The sequence below is a fragment of the Schistocerca gregaria genome, unplaced genomic scaffold (genome assembly GCF_023897955.1).
Source record: "Schistocerca gregaria isolate iqSchGreg1 unplaced genomic scaffold, iqSchGreg1.2 ptg000240l, whole genome shotgun sequence".
Classification (NCBI taxonomy): Eukaryota; Metazoa; Arthropoda; class Insecta; order Orthoptera; family Acrididae; genus Schistocerca; species Schistocerca gregaria.
In genome coordinates this window covers 2,081,893-2,090,983 of record NW_026061752.1, presented here as the reverse complement: position 1 = coordinate 2,090,983, position 9,091 = coordinate 2,081,893, and the positions used below count along the sequence as shown (strand labels likewise).

Sequence of the window (9,091 nt, the reverse complement as noted above, 5' to 3'; positions counted from 1 at the left end):
TTTAAAGGGTGAATATTTCTTTGTTTAGTTTGCTTAAGTATTTTAATTAAAAATATTGTTTTGTGGAATCAATGATATGAAGTTTTTCATCTTAGGCCGTGAATTTATTTTCTATTTGTTCTTTGAGTTTTTTTTCTTTGTTTATTTCGAGAACTATAATTTTTATTTTAGGTATTTATTATTTAATAATTGATTATAGAGTTCTTGTTGAGTGAGAGCTTTTCAATTTAAATGGTTCTATAGTTGTTATAACTTTAATTTTGGATTGAATATCTCTTATTTTTATATCTTTTGTTATATATATTTCTTCTTTGGTTATTTATTATAGAGAGGATTATATATCTGGTGAAAAGAATATAAATCGTTTTATTATTATTGTTTTAATATTTATTCTTTCTATAGGTTTTTTAATTATTAGTCCTAATTTAATTAGAATTTTATTAGGTTGAGATGGTTTAGGTTTAGTTTCTTATTGTTTAGTTATTTATTATCAAAATGTAAAATCTTACAGTGCTGGTATATTAACTGCACTTTCTAATCGTATTGGTGATGTTGCTATTTTAATTTCTATTGCATGAATGTTAAATTTTGGTGGTTGAAATTATATTTATTATTATGATTTTATTTCTAATTCTTTTGAAATAAAGCTCATTACTATATTAATTGTTTTAGCAGCTATAACTAAGAGAGCTCAGATTCCTTTCTCTTCATGACTTCCTGCTGCTATAGCAGCTCCTACTCCTGTTTCTGCTTTAGTTCATTCTTCTACTCTTGTTACTGCTGGTGTTTATTTATTAATTCGTTTTAGACCAATATTGGATACTTATAATTGTGGTTGATTTTTACTTTTAATTGGTTGTATAACTATATTTATGGCTGGATTGGGCGCTAATTTTGAGTTTGATTTAAAGAAGATTATTGCTCTTTCTACTTTAAGACAACTTGGTTTAATAATAAGAATTTTGGCTATAGGTTATCCAAAGCTTGCATTTTTTCATTTATTGGCTCATGCTTTATTTAAGGCATTATTATTTATATGTGCAGGTTCAATAATTCATAATTTGAAGGATTCTCAGGATATTCGTTTTATAGGATCAATTGTTAATTTCATACCTTTAACTTCAGTTTGTTTTAATGTTTCTAGTTTATCTTTGTGTGGAATACCTTTTTTAGCGGCATTTTTTTCAAAGGATTTAATTCTTGAGATGGTTTGTTTAAGATGAATTAATTGTTTAATTTTTTTTCTTTATTTTTTTTCTACTGGTTTAACTGCTTCTTATTCTTTTCGTTTGTTTTATTATTCAATATCTGGTGATAATAATTTTTATTCTAGATTTTCTTTTGATGATAAGGGTTATTATATTTCATTTGGAATAATTGGTCTATTGTTTGTTGCTGTTTTTGGTGGTAGTCTTTTATCTTGATTAATTTTTCCTATTCCTCATGTGATTGCTTTACCTTATTATTTAAAGTTTTTAACTATTACAGTTGTTATTTTAGGTGCTTATTTAGGTTATCTTATTTCTAATTTTGATTTTTCTCATATTTATTTTCTTTAAGTATACTTTCTTTTGTTAGATTTGCTGGTTCTATATGATTTATACCTTTTCTTTCAACTAAGTTTATTAGATATATTCCTTTAAAAATAGGTTATTATTCATCTAAGTCATTTGATTATGGTTGAGGTGAATTACTTGGTGGTCAAGGTTTATATAGATTATTTATTTATTTAATTGGTTATATTCAAGGTTGATATGATTCTAATTTCAAGATTTATCTTTTAACTTTTATTTTTTGAATATTTATTTTGGTAATATTGTTTTTCGTTTACTTAAATAGCTTATAATTAGAGCGTGACACTGAAGATGTTAAGGAAGTATTTTTACTTTTAAGTATTTATAAATATAGATATATTATTTTTACAGTGAAAATGTAATGTTTTATTTAAACTATATAAATTTTAGAAATGTTAACGGAGTTTAACCGCTAATATAAAAAGTTAGCAGCTTTCATATTGGCTTTACATTTCCTTAATTGGAACTATTATAGTTCAATTATATTATTAACAGTAATACGCCTCTTTTTGGCTTCAATTAATAAGAATAAGGGTAGTACATACCAATCTTCCAGGTCGAAACTGACTGCAATATTTCGCTTCTTATTCTATTTAAGGTTGATTGATAATATCAATACTTTTTGAATGCAACCCAAATGTTATATTTAACTACAACCCTTTATTCTGCTCATTGTAATGCTCCTTGGTTTCATTCATGGTATAGTCCTCCTAATAGAACTAGAATAAAAAATATTGTTGATACTGTTCAGATTATAATGTCTGAAGTTTTAAAAATAATTACAATTGGTAGAATTAGTGCAATTTCTACATCAAAAATTAAAAAGATTACTGCGATTAGGAAGAATCGTATTGAGAATGGTATTCGTGCTGATCTTTTTGGATCAAACCCACATTCAAATGGTGATCTTTTTTCTCGATCATTAATTAATTTTTTTGATAGTGTTGTTGCCAGGATTATAACAATTATTGGTATAATAAATCTAACGAAAACTCTTGTTGATAGAATTAGAATTGTTTTTCTTGATTTATATCAAGCTTTCTGATTGGAAGTCAAATGTACTATTTATACTAGAAAAACAATTATCTACCTCATCAATAAATAGAGATATATAAGAATAATCATACTACGTCTACGAAGTGTCAGTATCATGCTGCTGCTTCAAATCCAAAGTGATGTCTTGGTGAAAATTGATTTATTGAGTGTCGAACTAGACATGTTGATAAAAAGATTGTTCCAATAATTACGTGTAAACCATGGAATCCTGTTGCAACAAAGAATGTTGATCCATAAACTGCATCTGCAATGGTAAAAGGTGCTTCTCAATATTCATATGCTTGAAGTATTGTAAAGTATAGTCCTAATAACACTGTGAAGAATAATCCTTGTAGTGCTTGAGTATGATTAGATTCCATTAAACTATGATGTGCTCATGTTACTGTTACTCCTGATGCTAAAAGAATAGCTGTATTAAGTAATGGAATTTGTATAGGGTTAAAGGGTTGAATTCCTATTGGAGGTCATAGTATTCCTAGTTCAATTGTTGGTGCTAATCTTCTTCTAAAGAATGCTCAAAAAAAAGAAACGAAAAATAATACCTCTGATGCAATAAATAAAATTATTCCTCATCGTAATCCAATTGATACAAATCCTGTATGTAATCCTTGATATGTTCCTTCTCGTACTACATCTCGTCATCATTGAATTATAGTTAGTAGGGTAATTCCAAATCCAATTATGAATAAGTTAATATTAAATAGGTGGAATCATTTTGCTAGTCCTGATACTAGGACTATTGCTCCAATTGCTCCTGTTAATGGTCAAGGTCTATAGTCTACTAAGTGGAATGGGTGGTTTGAGTGAGTTGTTAACATAGGTTTAATATACTTCTCTAGAATATAGAGTTCTTAGAATTGAGAAAACATAGGCTTGAATTATTGCTACTGCTGATTCTAGAATTAATAGAAGTATTTGTCCAATAATTAGTAATGAGATTAAGTTTATTGCTATAGATGGTCCTGTGTTTCCTAATAAGGTTAATAATAAGTGTCCTGCAATTATATTTGCTGCCAACCGTACTGCTAATGTACCTGGTCGAATAACATTACTAATTGTTTCAATTAGTACTATAAATGATATTAATGCAGGCGGTGTACCTTGTGGTACAAGGTGTGTAAATATATGATTAGTATGGTTAATTCATCCAAATAATATAAATCTTAGCCATATAGGTAGGGCAATTGCAAATGTTAATGCTAAATGTCTTGTTCTAGTAAAAATATAAGGGAATAATCCTATGAAATTGTTAAATAATATTATAATAAAAATTGAGATGAAAATGAAAGTTGTTCCATTAAATGATTTTGGTCCAAGAAGTGTTTTAAATTCATTATGTAAGGTTAAATTTAGTTTATTTCAGATAATGTTAATTCGTGATGGTGTAAGTCAAAATAGTGATGGGATTAATAATAGTCCTAGAAATGTTCTAGTTCAATTTAATGATAAATTAAAGATGTTAGTTGATGGGTCAAATGTTGAGAATAGATTTGTTATCATTTTCAATTTAAGTTTTTTATTTCAATTGTTCCTTTTTCTGCTCTTTTAATAAGGTTAGGTTTAAATGAGAAGAAGTTTATTTGATTAAACAAGATTAATGTAGCTGAAAATATAATGAATAGTGAGAATCATATAAGAGGGGATATTTGAGGGATTTGGATATAATTTCCCCATCAGAAGTAGTCGTTAATTTACTATTATTTGGTTTAAGAGACCATTACTTACTTTCAGTCATCTGATGAATTTCAAGGTGTACTAATTTTTTTTAGTTACTTTAGATTGACACTCTAATGTTATTTATTTTAACTAACTCCTTAAATTATCTTAGATAATCACTTAATAAATAAATTTACTGAAGTTCTTTCAATTACAATTGGTATAAATCTGTGGTTTGCTCCACAGATTTCTGAGCATTGTCCAAAGAATAATCCAGGTCGATTTATTGTGAATGTTCCTTGATTTAACCGACCTGGCGTTGCATCAATTTTAACCCCTAATGCAGGAACTGCTCATGAGTGTAGAACATCTGATGCTCTTGTTAATACTCGTACTTCTGTATTTATTGGTAGGATTGTTCGGTTATCTACATCTAGTAGTCGGAATCCATCATTTTCTAGGTCTTGTTCTGGTGTTATATAAGTGTCAAATTCTACGTCTATGAAGTCTGAATATTCATATCTTCAATATCATTGTCGTCCAATGGTTTTAATTGTAATTATTGCATCTACTGAATCATCAAGTAAATATAATAGTCGTAATGATGGAAGGGCAATAAAAATTAATGTAATTGCTGGTAAAGCTGTTCAGATTGTTGCAATTAAATGTCCATGAAGTATATTACGGTTAGTATAGGCAATAAATAATATATAACTTAGGGCATAACCTACAATTACTGTAATTAATAATAATACGACCATAGTATGATCATGAAAGAATGATAATTGCTCCATTAATGGTGAAGCTCCATCTTGAAGAGATAAATTTGATCATGTTGCCATTAATAAATATTTTCTAATAAAAGGTCAAACCTTTATTTGTAGAGCTTAAATCTACTGCACTAATCTGCCATATTAGAATTTTGTAGTCATTCTGTTGATCTTCTTATGTTAGCTCTAAATATAATTGCTCGGTTTGTAATCATTCTTTCTCATATAATCACAATGAATATAATGATTCCTACAATAGAAATTGTAGACCCAATTCTTGATACTACGTTTCATGATGTATATGCGTCTGGGTAGTCAGAGTATCGTCGAGGTATTCCTGCTAATCCTAGGAAGTGTTGAGGAAAGAATGTTAAATTTACTCCAATGAATATAATTGTAAATTGGATTTTTAATCATGTATTATTTATAGTTAATCCTGTAAATAGTGGATATCATTGAATGACACCTCCTATAATTGCAAATACTGCTCCTATAGATAATACATAATGAAAGTGGGCTACTACATAATATGTATCATGTAATACAATATCAAGTGATGAATTTGCTAATACTAATCCTGTTAATCCACCAATTGTAAATAGGAAAATAAATCCTAGAGCTCATAATAATGGTGGATTGAACTTGAATTTAGTTCCATATAATGTAGCTAATCATCTAAATACCTTAATTCCTGTAGGTACAGCAATAATTATTGTTGCTGATGTAAAATATGCTCGTGTGTCAACATCCATTCCTACTGTAAATATATGATGTGCTCATACAATAAATCCTATTAGTCCAATTGATAGTATAGCATAAATTATACCTAATGTTCCAAATGATTCAATTTTTCCTCTTTCTTGACATACAATATGTGAAATAATTCCGAACCCCGGTAGAATTAAAATATAAACTTCTGGGTGTCCAAAGAATCAAAATAGATGTTGATATAGAATTGGGTCACCCCCTCCTGCAGGGTCAAAGAATGATGTATTTAAATTTCGATCTGTTAATAATATAGTAATAGCTCCTGCTAAAACTGGAAGTGAAAGAAGGAGAAGTAATGCTGTAATAGCTACAGATCATACAAATAAAGGTGTTTGATCTAAAGTTATACTTTCTGATCGTATATTAATTGCTGTTGTAATGAAATTCACTGCACCAAGAATAGATGATACACCTGCTAAGTGCAGTGAAAAAATAGCTAGAGGGTCAAAGAATTATGTATTTAAATTTCGATCTGTTAATAATATAGTAATAGCTCCTGCTAAAACTGGAAGTGAAAGAAGGAGAAGTAATGCTGTAATAGCTACAGATCATACAAATAAAGGTGTTTGATCTAAAGTTATACTTTCTGATCGTATATTAATTGCTGTTGTAATGAAATTCACTGCACCAAGAATAGATGATACACCTGCTAAGTGCAGTGAAAAAATAGCTAGATCTACAGATGCACCCCCATGTGCAATAGCTCCTGCTAGAGGAGGGTAAACTGTTCATCCTGTACCAGCACCATTATCTACTATAGAAGATGTAAGAAGAAGGGTTAGTGAAGGTGGTAGTAATCAAAAACTTATATTATTTATTCGTGGAAATGCTATATCTGGTGCACCAATTATTAGTGGAACAAGTCAATTACCAAATCCTCCAATTATAATAGGTATTACTATAAAGAAAATTATTACGAATGCGTGAGCTGTAATAATAACATTATAAATCTGGTCATCCCCAATTAGAGATCCGGGTTGGCCAAGTTCAGCACGAATAAGTATTCTTATTGATGTTCCTACTATTCCTGCTCATGCTCCAAATATGAAGTATAAAGTACCAATGTCCTTATGGTTTGTTGAGAATAATCATTTTTGCGGTAAGATGGCTGAATTTTAGGTGGTAGACTGTAAATCTACTTATGAGATGGTTTCTCTCTTATAATATTTAGGTCTTATATTCAATTATGATTCTAGACTGCAATTCTAGAGGTGTAAAATTTTACTAAGGCCTAAAAGATTATTCTTTTAATTATAACTTTGAAGGTTATTAGTTTGATTAACTTAAGTCCTTAGTATAATGAAATTAAGGTTGATGTTGAAATCAATCCTATTGTTGAAATTATTACTGTTATAGGAAGAATGATTCTTGATTTTTGGGACTTTATGTTTATAGATCACGAATTTTCTGTGTATGATATAATTAGAGCTGAGAATCTAATACGTATATAGTAGTAGAGTGTAATTGTAGTTAATACAACTATAATAGTTATAATAGTTGTTATATTGTTTTCTATTAATGATTGTATTACAATTCATTTTGGTAAGAATCCAAGGAATGGTGGTAGTCCACCTAAAGATAATAAAGATAAGAATATTATGAATTTAATTTCGGTTTTTATATAGAGCTTGACATTTTACTTTTATATTGTTTTTTGTTTGTCTTTCTATATTTAATGATGATGTTTTGTTGGGGTGACATGAAGAATACATAAACTCTTCATTATTATATCATTTATTTATGTTTGTTATTTTGATCCATAATTTATGATCATAAGATTAAGTTACCTTAGGGATAACAGCGTAATTGTTTTTGAGAGCTCATATCGACAAAGCAGATTGCGACCTCGATGTTGGATTAAGAAAAATTTTGGGTGCAGGAGCCCAATGATTAGGTCTGTTCGACCTTTAAATTCTTACATGATCTGAGTTCAGGCCGGCGTGAGCCAGGTCGGTTTCTATCCTAATATTGTTAATCCATATTAGTACGAAAGGACCATATGGTTAAAATATTTTTTGTTATATTGATTAATATTAATTTATTTACTATTTTGACAGATTAATGTGTTGAATTTAGAATTCATTTATGTAGATTTTTTCTACAAATAGTATTGATACTTTATGATTTATTTATATTTATTTTGAATTTTCTTTTATTGGTTATTTGTGTTTTAATTAGTGTTGCCTTTTTAACTTTATTAGAGCGTAAGGTTTTAGGTTATATTCAGATTCGAAAGGGTCCAAATAAGGTAGGTTTTGTTGGAATTCCTCAGCAATTTAGAGATGCTATTAAGTTAATTTGTAAGGAGCAGCCAATTCCTATTATATCTCAATACCTACTTTATTATTTTTCCCCTGTTTTTAATTTAATGATTTCTTTAGCCGTTTGAGTAATTTTTCCTTATTTAACTTATATGTGTTCTTTTTCTTATGGATTTTTATTTTTTTTATGTTGTACTAGATTAGGTGTTTATACTGTTATAATTGCTGGTTGATCTTCTAATTCAAATTATTCATTATTAGGTTCTCTTCGTTCTGTTGCTCAAACAATTTCTTATGAAGTTAGTTTAGCTTCAATTTTATTGTCTTTAATTATTTTAATTGGTAGTTTTAATATGTTTGATTTTATAAACTATCAGCTTTATTGTTGATTTATTATTATTTCTTTTCCTTTAGCTTTAGCTTGTTTTGCTTCTTGCTTAGCTGAAACTAATCGTACTCCTTTTGATTTTGCTGAAGGGGAATCTGAGTTAGTTTCAGGATTTAATATTGAGTATGGTGCGGGTGGTTTTACTTTAATTTTTTTAGCTGAATATACTAGAATTGTCTTCATAAGAATGTTATTGGCTTTAATTTTTTTGGGCGGTGATTTTTATTCTTTTATATTTTTTATTAAGCTTGCTATTATATCTTTTGGTTTTATTTGGGTTCGTGGAACATTACCACGGTTCCGTTATGATAAATTAATGTACTTAGCTTGAAAAAGTTTTTTACCTTTATCTTTGAATTTTTTTATTTTCTTTGTTGGTTTAAAGATTTTATTTATCTCATTTGTTTAGTGAAATTTTTTGAGAAAAGTTAATAGAAGAGTTAAACTTCTAATTTTATGTTTTCAAAACATATGCTTTTCCTAAGCTAATTAACTTTATTCCTTAATTAATTTATCTCATGCGTTTGTGACATGGACATTAATTAAGAAATATGTGAAGTAAATAATTGTTAAGATTTGACCTGTTATAATATAAGGTTCTTCAACAGGTCGTTTACC

The 9,091-nt window shown here is 28.3% G+C and overlaps 1 pseudogene; it reads left to right on the top strand.

The window, feature by feature from the left end:
- The first annotated feature begins 1,358 nt into the window (after positions 1-1,358).
- On the top strand, positions 1,359-1,822 carry LOC126305055 (NADH-ubiquinone oxidoreductase chain 5-like; annotated as a pseudogene).
- Positions 1,823-9,091: the final 7,269 nt, after the last annotated feature.